The sequence below is a fragment of the Macrobrachium rosenbergii genome, chromosome 6 (genome assembly GCF_040412425.1).
Source record: "Macrobrachium rosenbergii isolate ZJJX-2024 chromosome 6, ASM4041242v1, whole genome shotgun sequence".
NCBI classification, from domain to species: Eukaryota; Metazoa; Arthropoda; class Malacostraca; order Decapoda; family Palaemonidae; genus Macrobrachium; species Macrobrachium rosenbergii.
The window spans coordinates 35661038-35674551 of NC_089746.1; the positions used below are offsets into that span (position 1 = coordinate 35661038).

At 35.3% G+C, this 13514-nt stretch overlaps 1 long non-coding RNA gene across 1 annotated transcript in view; it reads right to left on the reverse strand.

Moving 5' to 3' along the window:
• Positions 1-297: 297 nt before the first annotated feature.
• Positions 298-13514, reverse strand: part of LOC136839766 (uncharacterized) — a 999909-nt gene continuing 986692 nt past the window's right edge. Inside the window, exon 5 of the long non-coding RNA XR_010853451.1 lies at positions 298-2906. This is a non-coding gene — a long non-coding RNA (uncharacterized lncRNA). The remainder of the gene's footprint in view (positions 2907-13514) is intronic.

Sequence of the window (13514 nt, forward strand, 5' to 3'; positions counted from 1 at the left end):
ACATCTACTGAGACCTCTATCCAGCAGTTTCTAGGTCTTCCACACATCCTCCCTCCTACAACTTCCGAATTATCTATTCTTCACCAGACTTTCGTCATCCATTCTTTCCACATGACCAAACCTTTCACTAAACTTATCTTTTACCACTTCTGTATATCTGCACATTTCTCATCCTTTTAGCTATCAAATAATTCATCACAACAGTTCAAATCAATTTCTTTCCTTCGCATTCAATGTCGGTGCCTCTAATTGGTTTAAAAATCTATTCATGCACTATTACATTAGAGGCCACTGACACTCAGAGTTTTCTTCCCAAACTTCAGCACGCGTCTTGTTCATATTTAACCGTTGTAGTTTTAAAGATGGAATTTACGATTTGTATCCCAATAACGACAGTTTTACGATCGTTCTTAAAATGTTGGAAGGATTTCGTGAAATAGATTAATCCAGATGATGGATCTCGAGCAATCTCGTAAAAGGGGCATTATTTTTTTTTTTTTCTTTAAATCTTCCCCTATTGTCGCCCACTATGCTTTGCAGTAACTAGAACTAACTTTCATCCCGCTGTCTTTTCTTCTTTATCTTCCTACATCGACATCCTATATATCCTATATCCTTTTTGCCTTGCTTCCTCTATTTTCTCTTGTAATCTTTTGTCTATTCCAGTAATCTCATCAATATTCATTCCTGTTCCTGGCATCCTTTGTTTCACTTATTCTTTGGCACTTCTCTCATCCTACCATTATCCATTAAAATTTTCCCCAAAAATACCTATAGCATAAAAATATCTTTCATTTTTCCACCAATATTAACATTCGTTCCTCCATCTTCCTGGTTTCCATTTACCCACATAACCTCACCCTAGCTTACATCTGCTCTCAACTTTCTTCTGCAAAAACTTTCAAACAAAATATTTCACTAGTTTCGATAATTCCTCATTGAAATAATCTGCAAACCAAACTCAATTCACGATCCTGTTTCTTGTCCCACAACTTAACACCCACATCTAATTTCCATTCCCCGACTTCTCGCATCACTACATCCATAAATATATTCAACAGCCATGAAGATTATAAAACTTTGTCACCGACTCCCTTTCACACCATTCTAACACACTTTGTATCCATCAAAAACATTTTCAATAGCTCCAACAGCTTATCTCATATCATATATCCTGGACACCCTCCACACTGACCGTTGATTGTGTGACGTTTCTTCAATAAAAGACCTCATTTTTCTTAAAGAGTATATTTACAGAATTATAGATAGATACAGAAATGGAGAAGTCCTGTATTATCTAGATTATACAGTAACTTGGTTACTTAGGTTTGTTTATAACAACTAACGACCTTCATACAGATAAACATCTTTAACATAAACTACAGAAATACCATTCACCATAGCACTTGTTACATCTCCCTTCCTTAGAAAAGTTATAAGTACAGAAGCAAATAAATACATCATAAAACATAAATCGTCAATTATGAAAGGGAACATGAGAATCTTTCTTTATTTACAGATCAAGTCCAACCCTAAATAAATCTGTATACATAAATATCTTAAGAAATACTCAGGTAACCATAGCGGTCTGGGGGTCGCCTTATTCTTGTTGACTTGCGTAAAACTTTTGTCGGGAAGTCATCTGTCAACGATTTAGAACTTGTAGAGTCCCCTTGGGTTTCCGTTTCTCGTTCTCTTTTTGTCGAACCTGGTATAACTGGCAAGTGATCATTACATTCTTCTTGATCCTCTAAATATCTGTTTCGTATCTTCATTTCTTTCTTCACTAGCATCTATTAGCTGCCTAAGATTTCTTCCGCAAGCTGTATCTCCTATTTTGACTGTGTATGAACGGGGAGCCACTTCTTTTATACAAGTACCAGGTGTCCAAATCTTCCTTCCTGGTAACCTCATGCGAACGGTTTGGTCTGGTCTTATCCTTATCGGTGCACGCTTTCTTGAAGCTGTTATAGTTACTGAAATAATCAGCTATACAAGTAAAATCATGTCATCAAAATAACAAATAGTCCCAATTTCAGCCAACGGTCTTTTTTAAGATTTTTAAGAAGTTCTCTAACCGGCAAATCTCTCGTCGATAAATAAGACTCACACTCTTGAATTAATGCCTTCAAATCGGACGACATCCCTGGCCAAAACAGAGCTTCTCACATCCTTTTCAGACATCCTTCCTGATTTATATGACCTTGGTGAGTTAGCTTTAGGATCTCCTTCCCAGGGTCTTGGGAACTATAAGGCGATTACCTTTAAAAGAAGACCATCCTCAGTATGCAGTTCATCCCTATAGAGTTTCTTTCCGAGATTCAGGCCATCCGTTAGAAATCAGCTATGAAATCTGCAAATTTTCATCTTCTGAAGTGTGTTGCTTGAATTCTAGCAATCTTCCTGTTCTAATCATAAGTGTTTCACTATAATTTACAGTTTCTAAATTATTGACAAAGCTTGCCTTACTGACTTCTTCATTCAAATTAGCATGGCTAAGGGTTTCAGCAATATACATATGCTTGCCTTCCACATAGTGAACATACAGATTATATTTTTAAAAGTAAAGTAACATCCTTTGCAAAGGAGCAGGGGCAGCTTCTAGAGGTTTCTTGAAGATAGGTTCCACAGACCTATTATCACATTCTACCAAATAAATACTGATGAAATTTTTCACATGCAAATACTATTGCAAGACATTCTTTTTCTGTCTGAGCTTATCATTGTTCTGCAACAGCTTAAGCTCTTGAAGCAAATGCAATTTGTTGCCCCTTCTGCAAAAGAACAGCACATACCCCATACAGAGAAGTCACACTGAACTGTAACTTCATTCTCTAACCAGTAGAAAGGAAGAACTAGAGTTTCTGATATTGCTTTTTCTGCTTGAAATGCTTCCTCTTGAGATTCTGCCAAGTAAAAAAAATATTCTGCGTAAGTTCCCGTACTGGTTTCTTAAGATCCGTTAATCTAGGTAAAAATTTTGACAAAAACTGCACCACTCATAAAAGAAAAGGCCCACTCCGATTACATTCACGGGTGCTTGCATTTCTGTAATTGCTTTAACATTAAAAGAAGCTATGGCTTTAGTCCATCGGCAGTAACTATATCTATACCTAAATAAAAATGTATGTATGTATGTATGTATGTATGTATGTATGTATGTATGTATGTATGTGTGTGTGTGTTGCAGCATAACTCTGAAACGAATTGAGCAATTTCAACCAAACTTGGAATACATATGACTTACTATCTAGAAAAGAATACTGCAGGCTTAAGACATCAGTAGCACCAAAGGGCACCAAAGGGGGTGGAGGTGGGAAGGGCTTCCCTGAAACGGGGCTGGTTCTGCCTGTAGACAGAGTAACTAAATAAGCTCTACAGGTTTATCATACCTCATTTCGGTATACATATGACTTACTTTCTGTAAAAGAATATTGTGGGGGTAAGACATCACTGGCAACAAAGGGGGTGGGGTTGGGAAGGGGGTGACATGTAAAAATAATCGAAAACGACAGATAGTGTCTAATCCATAGTTTTCGAGGTCACTGAGATGAATATTGACACTCCCTATGCCCTTCAAGTCCAAGTTCAGCCCTGATAGGAATAGGGAGTGAGAAGGGGTGAATAACTGATGCCATTTAAGTCCAAGTTCGGCCCTAATAGGAAAAGGGGTGAAATATAAATGTCAAAATGCTGGGCAATGTAATTGAAGGACTATCTTGAGGATAGAGAGAGAGAGAGAGAGAGAGAGAGAGAGAGAGAGAGAGAGAGAGAGAGAGAGAGAGAGAGTTTATCAGTTGTCATTCAGAGTTTTCCCTGGCAGCGCCAGGTTGGTCAGCTAGTTACCAATAAATGGCAATTCTGTCTGGCTCAACTGAAATTTATCAAAACTTACCACAACATTACTCTCCTTGCAGTGCTTTACAAATGCGTGCAGGTTACGATCATGGTCTGCAACTGCATCTTCATGATTTTTACCATGATTATATATCATAAAATCATCTGCAATCACTTCAATTCCATCTAAGTTCTCTACCAGCTGATGCATACTTCTTTGGAAAATTTCAGGCACTGAACTAATCCCAAATGGCATTGGAAGCCATCTATATCTTCCAAAAGGAAAGTTAATAGTAGTCAAATAACTCCTTCCTCTATATGTATGTGCCAGAATTCCTGCTTAACATCATGAACTGTAAACACTCGAGCTCCTAACAACCTTGAGACAATGTCCTCAATAGTGGATAACTAGAAGTGTTCTCTTCTAATAGCCTTATTCAAATCTCCTGGGTCAAGACAGATATGCAGCTTACCTTCTTTCTTGGGCACAACAACTAACGAAGATACTCAGTCTGTTGGTTCCACAACCTTTGCAATAATTGTAAGTTTTTGCCTATGATCCAATTCCTCTTGCAATCTCAGACGTAAGGCTGCTTGTACTATGCATGGTGTGTGTGTTGCACAGATGTAACCGACTCATTAATTCTGATTTTGTAACACATATCCAATTTTCCAACTGTCACCAAATATACTCGGGTATATTCCTTTTTCGTTACATATATACTAGAGTTAGTTACACATAGGACGAATCCTATCACTATCTTTGAGTTCAATTATTTCAAGGAAAACAAACCTTGAAACCTAATAATGAATGATACTGTTTTCCTACTATTAATTCACATCCCAGGAAACAAGTTTTCATTCTTCTCCATACCTGAAGCTTAACTTTGCCAACAGAACGAGTGTCAATTTGGCCATAGACATACAAGGTTGTGTTTGACAGGGAAACATTGTCCATATCGAAATCACCAGTTGCAGTTTTGTACACGTATACAAGCATCACGTTGCAGTCTGTACCACAATCAATTTGAAAACGAATATAACATCTGTATCTAATTTTCAAAGTAACCATTTGCTCATCTTGCAACCTGATGCTAGAAACAGTTCCAACTTTATATACCTGAAGTTCTGTACCAGCATCAGTTGCACAACTGATATTACGATCAAAGCGTTTTTTCGACAATTTTAATTGCGGCCACTTTAGCTTAAAATTATTTACCTTCTTACAAAAACTACATGCTTTGCCATAGGCCTGACATTCTTCTTTCAACTTGTGATTTCTTCCACAAAACTTGCAGTCTATAATCCATCTAGTCTGTTTTCCAAACTTCTCGTTGGCCTTCCTCCCAGGACGTCTTCCTATTGCAAGAATACTGCCATCATTAATCCTGACAACTTCCTTTTGTTGAGATGCAGATATCTCATTAGCGTGACAAATCTCCAACGTACACTCTAGAGTAAGATTTTCTTTCTAAGGAGACGATAGCGTACGCTGTTATCGGTAATTCTGACCATAATACGGTCTCTAAGAATCTGGTTGGACGTAATATTATCAAATTCACGCCTTAGAGCACGTTGACGCCAGACTGTCACATATTGCTCAAACGGCTCTTATGGCTTCTGTCCACGAAGGTTAAAACGATAACGTTCAAATGCCGTGTTCATCAAAGGCTGACAGTACTTGTCAAATGCATCCTGCACTGCTTTCAAATTATTTGCAAAATCCTCTGAGCACTGAAAAGTATTATACACTTTGTGTGCCCCAGGACCAATCACTGTTGACAACACTGCAACCTGCACATCTGGTTTCTACTTGTTCAGTTCGGTTGCTCGAGCATAGCAGTCCCATCTTTGTTGGCCCCCTTCAAAAGCTCTGCAACATTTCTGCCATAAATATCAAAACCTGGAAGAGGAAGCGATGCATGACTTATAGCTATCTTCATCGTAAAAAAAAAAAATAATAATCTCCATTAGCAATCCTCAAAGCCGGCTGCCGCTGACACCATGTGACGTTTCTTCAATAAAAGAACGTATTCTTCTTGAAGAGTATATTTACAAAAGTAGAGATAGATATAGAAACGGGAACGTCCTGTCTTATCTATATCTATCAGCAACTGGACATCGTGAATTTGAAACAAACCTTGGTTACTTAGGTTTGTTTATAACAACCAAATGACCGTCATGCAGATACAAATTTTTTAACATAAATAACAGAAATGTCATTCACCTTAACACTCGTTACAGACTGTATCGTAAGTTTTTTAGATATAACCTTTTCTCCAATTACTCTCAAACTCCTAACATAACTTTGTCATATCTAACTCTTAATCCAGATACTCTTCCTTTTCTAAATCCACACTAGTCTCTTCCAGTGAATCCTTCAGACATCTGTCCTACTCTCTCCATCAAAATCCTACCATAAACCTTCCGAGTATACTAAGTAACATTATGCCACCACAATTCTCATGTCTCTTCTCTCACCTTGACCTTTATGCAGTGAGCAATTACTCCTTTCACCCTTTCCTTCAAACCTTTTCCCTTACTTAGACATACCTTACAAATCCGGTCAGGCACTCAATCATCATTTCACCACCATACCGACGTATCTCTATTTTAGTCTCATCAGCTCCTGACATGCTTCCATTCCCGTACCTGTTAATTTCTCTCCTTGTGTCCTATACAGTTATTTCCACAAACATTCTCTGCTGTTCTTTTTTTTATTTCTTCTTCTTTTCCTCATAAAACCACACATGCTGCTTACTGATCCTATAGCCTCATACCCCGCATCTACTCCTTCCACCTCTGTGTCTTTAACTCTAACCCATTTTTTACCTTCCTCCTTGGATGCTCTTCTTTCTTTCTTACCACACTCTGTTACCTCAGTTACATTTATTTTCCCTCATTTCTATAACGGTGCGTTAGTGCCTATAAGTATACAAATTCATTAGGAAAAACATGAAGACATATACGTGTTTATGGATCTATACGCCCCATACCTACAAATGTACCAAATTGCATGCAAAAAATTCGGAAGCATTTGACATTCTACGTGGTCATCTTCTCCTTTTTCCCTGCCATGATTAAATTTGTGTATTCATCAGCTCTTCCGCTTGAGAGAGAGAGAGAAAAAAACCGACATAAAAGAAAGTTCCATGTCCATATCAGAAGAACCACTTTGGCCAACTCAGAATTCTGGGAATTGTTAGTGGTTTAGATCCTGGTACGAGAGTATATACGTTACTCTAGTAGTCTGAATTAGGAACAAGGATAAATATTTTATTTTCATATCATAAACTGGACAGGAAATGGTCATATTACTATCAGCATGGCCTATATATAAAAATTATCATAATGTATTGTGTCAAACAATTTACGGTTTATTATTTGTTCCTTTAATTATATTCTATCTACCCAAATAATTTTTTACTAACACCATAAAAAAACGCAAAATTTACTAATATTTCCTACAGCAGAACCATATAACAATTAACTAATTCAGATAAGAGTTAATTCAATAATATTTTAAGCGATGACATAATTTAGTCGATAAAAATATTACTCGCAAAAAACATTCTACAGAAATAACCTATAATAAATAATGACACTATACATACACATTATATGTATAGTACGTGATTTTATATATATGTATGTATATATATATATATATATATATATATATATATATATATATATATATATATATATATATATATATGTATATATATATATATATATATATATATATATATATATATATATATATATATATAAAAGCTATGGGTATAGATATTTTATGAATTACAATATGTATGTATGTATGTTTTTTATTAATAAGTGTGGCTAAATATATTATGAAGAATATATGAGAGAGTGTTTATATGGTGTATCTATATTCATCTTGATTAGGAAAACTGTATATATATATCATATATATATAGATATTCTTATACATATATAACATCCTGCTCATGGGCGACAAGATTTTGTGAGTTTGTTCACGGTGGATTTTTATTAATAAGTGTTCCGGTAGATTTTTATTAAAAAGTCTCACAAACATTGTGAAGAACTTGAGAGAGTGTTTAGCTGGTGTCACATTCATCTTATTAGGAAAACTGTATATATATCAAATGCATAGATATTCTTGAGACATGAGAACATATATTTATACAAGACTTTATAGTTTGTTATGGACATGTATATAGAATAAATATATACAAACACACACATTACACACATATACACACACACACACACATACACATATATATATATATATATATATATATATATATATATATATATATATATATATATATATATATATATATATATATGCATATATGTGTGTGTGTAAATTGCAGTCACAATAGATACTCTTACTATATCTCCACAACACATACAATAATCCAATTATCTGCCATTTTCCAGGGCAAAATAACCATCCCTATTAGAATGAATTCAGAACTGACAATAGCATTTAAATTTTAGTACTTGCATATTTTCTTGTCATGGCTCATCCAAATAACTGTCCGCTTCTGACAACTCTCTTTAATTTTCAGTTTTGCATTAGCATTTACTGTAATCATTACTTAACCAAGTAAGTGATTATTAAACTATTTACAAGTAGTAATGTTACAAATTATGGTACATATATTCAAATGGGAAAAATGAAAAAGCAAATGAACAAATTGTTCTCAGTTTGTTTTAGCTTTTGAACATGTTCTTTGTTCTTTTGTCTGAATTTAATTCTCATTCTGATTGTAGTTACCACACTAATGATGAGTAAATAATGCCTATTATTTGCATACAGTGAACCCCCCATATTCGTGGGGGATGCGTCCCACCCCCACCCCCGCGAATAGGTCAAATCTGCGAATGCTTAAAACCCCTCTAAAAACACTTAGAACTGCCCATTTTGATAGCTTAAACCATGAAAAACCCTGTAAAAATGCTTATACCTGAGTATTTTAATAGTTTTATCACAAAAAGTGCATTTATTCATGAAAATTATATGAAAATACAGTAATTAGTGAATATTTCTCAGTGAAAAACACCGCGAATGGGCGAATTTTCCGCGAATGATGGCTAGATATGTTCCACAGAGAAACCTGAGAATGCATGAGTCCGCGAACCATGAGAATGTGAATACGGGGGTTTACTGTACTGTTATTTGCACTAATATTGGCCACCAGAAGGGTCACATGAGATATGTTTGCTATAAAGTTTTTATTCAAGGTATCATATAAAATATGCTGTCACTGAGTCTGTCACCGATACTGTGAGGATTAAGTGCATGGTGTCTGTGATTTTTTATATTGCAAATTTAGATTCTTTTTATTTTTTTCATTAAGAGAGACGTTGCTAAGAGACCCTAAAACCTTTTTCAAGTCCTAGACTTAAATACCCGAAAAGAAAAATGTACAAACCGAGAAACCTATTTTTAAAGGATGTAAGTGTCACTAACAAACAGGAAATGTCCTAGTGATAGGAAATAACACAAGACCAATAAATCATCTAGAACATGAATACACTAAGAGAAGCAGAAAAGAAATGGCATAACTGCAGCCGAAGCCAAGAGGAAGGGACTGTCATGTCTCCTTAAAGATGGAGGTTAAAATGACTAAGAAGATTGGAATCTCTGAATGTAATGCAATTTAACATGCACCCATTCACACATATCCAGAGTGAAAATCTCGTAAATTTCTTCAGTAAGTTCTCGAATTTGTTAGCAAATCATTTATTACATTGTACTTTCTTTTATGATAATATTCTGTAAAGAACAGCTGATTAAAACAGCTTAGAATAACCATGTACCATCCATTAAATTTACTTTAGAATTAGAATGGAAATTCAGTATTTACAGGAAACTATCCCACAACTTAACTTACATCCATTTCTATTCAGGCCACCACCTTAATATCAAAATATCCATTTTTCTTCTGTGTTTTTACGAGCACTGCACATTATCAATCTATAGTATTTGAATCAAGGAATTGAATACATAAGAAAAACAGGAACAGGATTATGTTAACCTTCATATATACTAGATTTTTGCTATAATAAAGCTCACAAAAGTTTTATAGTGAAAGTAATATGGAGAAAGAAACCCCTAAGAACATTCTTATCCTGCCTTATTTTAGTAGTTTTGAAACCATAAAGTCATTGTTAAGATCTTTTAATGTCAACCTGGTTTTTTCCTATAATAACACACTAAAAGGAATGTTAATAAAAAAATAGTCCTAAGGAAAGCAACAGCATTATATAAAAAATTCCATGCTTGGACTGCTCTTCTTTTTATACCATTCAATCTTGTAACGATTTAGAAGTGGGAATTAAGCAGCATAAGTATTCTGTCAAAAACTGGGCAAACATCGAATGCCATATTCACTCATTTAAGTGAAAACTCACACGGGATCAATTGGACTGACAGTTCAGTGATTGCCAGATCTAAATATTTCTCTTCACGAAATCTTTTAGAATCTGCAATTATACAGCTTACTTCCAGCTGTAATTTCAACCTCAGCCCTGGCATGTATTATTTGGACCCCTGTATTAGTAAAATGTTTAAGAATGACCTTAAAGATAAAATCATCGACTTACTTAATTAATTACCTTATAAATGTTTTCTATGTATTTGTATGTTTAATAGTTTTTTTAAATGTTCATTTTGCAAAAATTTTTATTGTTTACCAAAAGTAGAAAATGTCATTTTTGGTGGTTAGTCTCTTTCCTGTATAATCCTTTAATTGACTCCTCCCTGCTTTTGAGCCAGTTGGCCTAACATTTTGTAAAACCCCTCCAAAGATTTACCTTTGTTTTGGTAGGTCCACTAATTCTTCAACTGTGTTGGATTCCAGGTGCATCTATTCCTTATAATCCCCACCCTCAGGGATATCTGTAAGTCATCTGTCAATTATAAGTGGTTTCTTGTAAACTTATTTTTATATTTTTCAAGAGTCTGCTAGAAAAGGACAACTGTGTTGAAAGGCCTAGCAACCACTCCATTTTTCTTTTTCCTTAGCGGCATTTACCTGTACTTATGCATTCATCACATTCCATACCTTCATGAATCAGTTATACATACATGCATACACACACACACACACACACACACACACACATATATATATATATATATATATATATATATATATATATATATATATATATATATATATATATACATATATATACATACATACACATATATGTGTGTGTGTGTATGTGGGAGTTCTATCACAAACTTAGACCTGACCATACTAGTAAATATTAAGCTACTAGTACACCTGAATAATTTACACCCAAATGGAACTATATAATATGTGAAACCACCAATGTTTTTTGAGCTTGATAAGAAATGACAGTGACATATCCATTCAGCCATCAAGATACACATGAATTGATTTCAATCCGGCTGTACCTCATGTCGCATTCAGTATCTATACTTAGAATCCAAATCAACCCATACCCATTACAATAGCTGACTGCTAAGTTGCTATTAACTGGCTATTTATGAGTTTTGTTACTAATTCACGTGACTTATTTTCTTACCCTTATACAACTAGCCACAAGTTAATATCAAATTCACTCTTTCTTGGGAACAATTTGCATCCACAAGGAATTATATAAGAAAAGCGCTTTGAATCTTGCCATGATTGGAACCATCCCTATTAGGTTTAATCAAAGATGGCAAATAACTTTTTCAATAATCCATCATGCAAGATATACGTAGATATTGACGCTGATGTGAATGCAGACACACAAACATATAATATATATATATGTGTGTGTGCGTATGTGTGTGTGTTTGTGTGTCTGTCTTTGAGAATAAGTATACGCTTAACAATTTAAGTTTTCCTTAAACTATCCTGTTTTCAAGACTACTTTTCAAGTCGAGCATGTCCCCTTCAGCAAAGTGCCTCTTTACTGCTCTCATTTACAATTTGATTAACCGGTTTATAGCATCAATGCCTTCTATTTCAAGGCAGTCACTTCGTAAAATTCTCTCTCTAAAGAATCAGAGACAAGTTTCGGCAAAAGGGTCCTCCGTAATGGCAAGCGTTGACAGTTAACTCCTCTAGTATCCTGCGTCGTTTGCTTAACTAGAAGGTAATTGAGTTTGCCTCAAGTTCCAGGGAATTTTCCACAAAGTTTTGCCTTCAAGAGCCAAGTTCCTTGTTCGAAAGCTAAAGGGGGACAGTGTCTATAAATTTTCCGGGAGAAATAGTTGCAAGTTATAAGGAGCCAACTAATTCATTTATCTTCAATTTGATAGGCTACTGGGGTATATTCTTAAATTTTTTTACCTTTCTCTACATTTGCTCCTCTTCCACTCCTCTCAGTGGACATAATCCCATTTTTCCATTTACACCAAAAAATATATTTCTCATTTCTGTCCTATTCTAACTATTATTTGCCGTTTCCATTTGCTGTCCCATCCCAAATCCAATCTCTTGATAGCTTTATCCTTTGTCCTGAAACTTCTGTTCGATTTTGTCCTTTCTGGCCTGGAAATCTAACGATTGAAATTATCATATCCCAGCATCTCGAAACTCCTTTTATTTCTACGTACGGTGAAGCTGTAAATGTATTGTACAGACACTAAACAGTGATTCCTCTTATTCAGTGACAAGAATAAATTTTTTTTTACCACTTATGATACTTATATTTCCAAAGGTATTTTATACGAATATTTTATGTGCACTGACTGGAAACCTCATCCCAATAACAATTGTTCAAAAACTTGTAACAGACTTTGAGTCTTGCTTGGGTAGCAAAGACTAAGTGAAATCCATGTTGCAAACTGTCATAAATATATATTTTTCAAGTGTTCCAATTAATCACGAACTTCCAGCAAACGCTTCAATAAACGAAGGTGAAACTTTAGGATAGAATAGAATATTAAATTTGGCCAAAGGCCAAACGCTGGGACCTATGAGGACATTCAGCGCTGAAAGGAAAATTGAGAGTAGAAAGGTTTGAAAGGTGCAACAGTAGGAAAACCCCGCAGTTGCAAAATGAAACAATTGTTAGGAGAGGGTGGATAGCAAGATGGAAGAAAGAGAATATGAATGAAAGGGGTTGCAGCTAGGTGCCGAAGGGACGTTGCAAAGAACCTAAGTAATGCATACAGTGCACCGTGTGGGGTGCACTGACAGCACTACCCCCCTACGGGGAAAACTTTAGGATGGAATAAACCCAGCTGCACATATAAATGACACTTGGCCACTACCCTATATAAATGGAGAGGGAAAAAATCACTCAACAATTCTGACCTTTATGTAACGAAATATAATGCACATCCACAATATATTCTTTACAGTGTAGCAACGATTGTCTACGAATAATGAGCTCCACGCTTAGAACTGCCGTCGCCGAGCCCAGGCTCTGTCTCTTTCACTACTGGCCTATAAAATTAATCTAGTATAAAGGCAACTTGGTCCAAGATTCCTCAAGATATGTAGCGGTCCGAGGGCCAGGATTTTAACCCCTCTAAAATGAACGACATTTTTGGCGGTACGGGTACACCAGTTTAAATATAATTCATAATTCTTTTTGAGACTTCTTATCTACACGTCAGTTTTATTAATACTGAAGAGATAATGAGATGAACCGAACTGTTAGCGAACTATACCTATATCATTGAATAAAGGTTTTATTACACCAATACATCA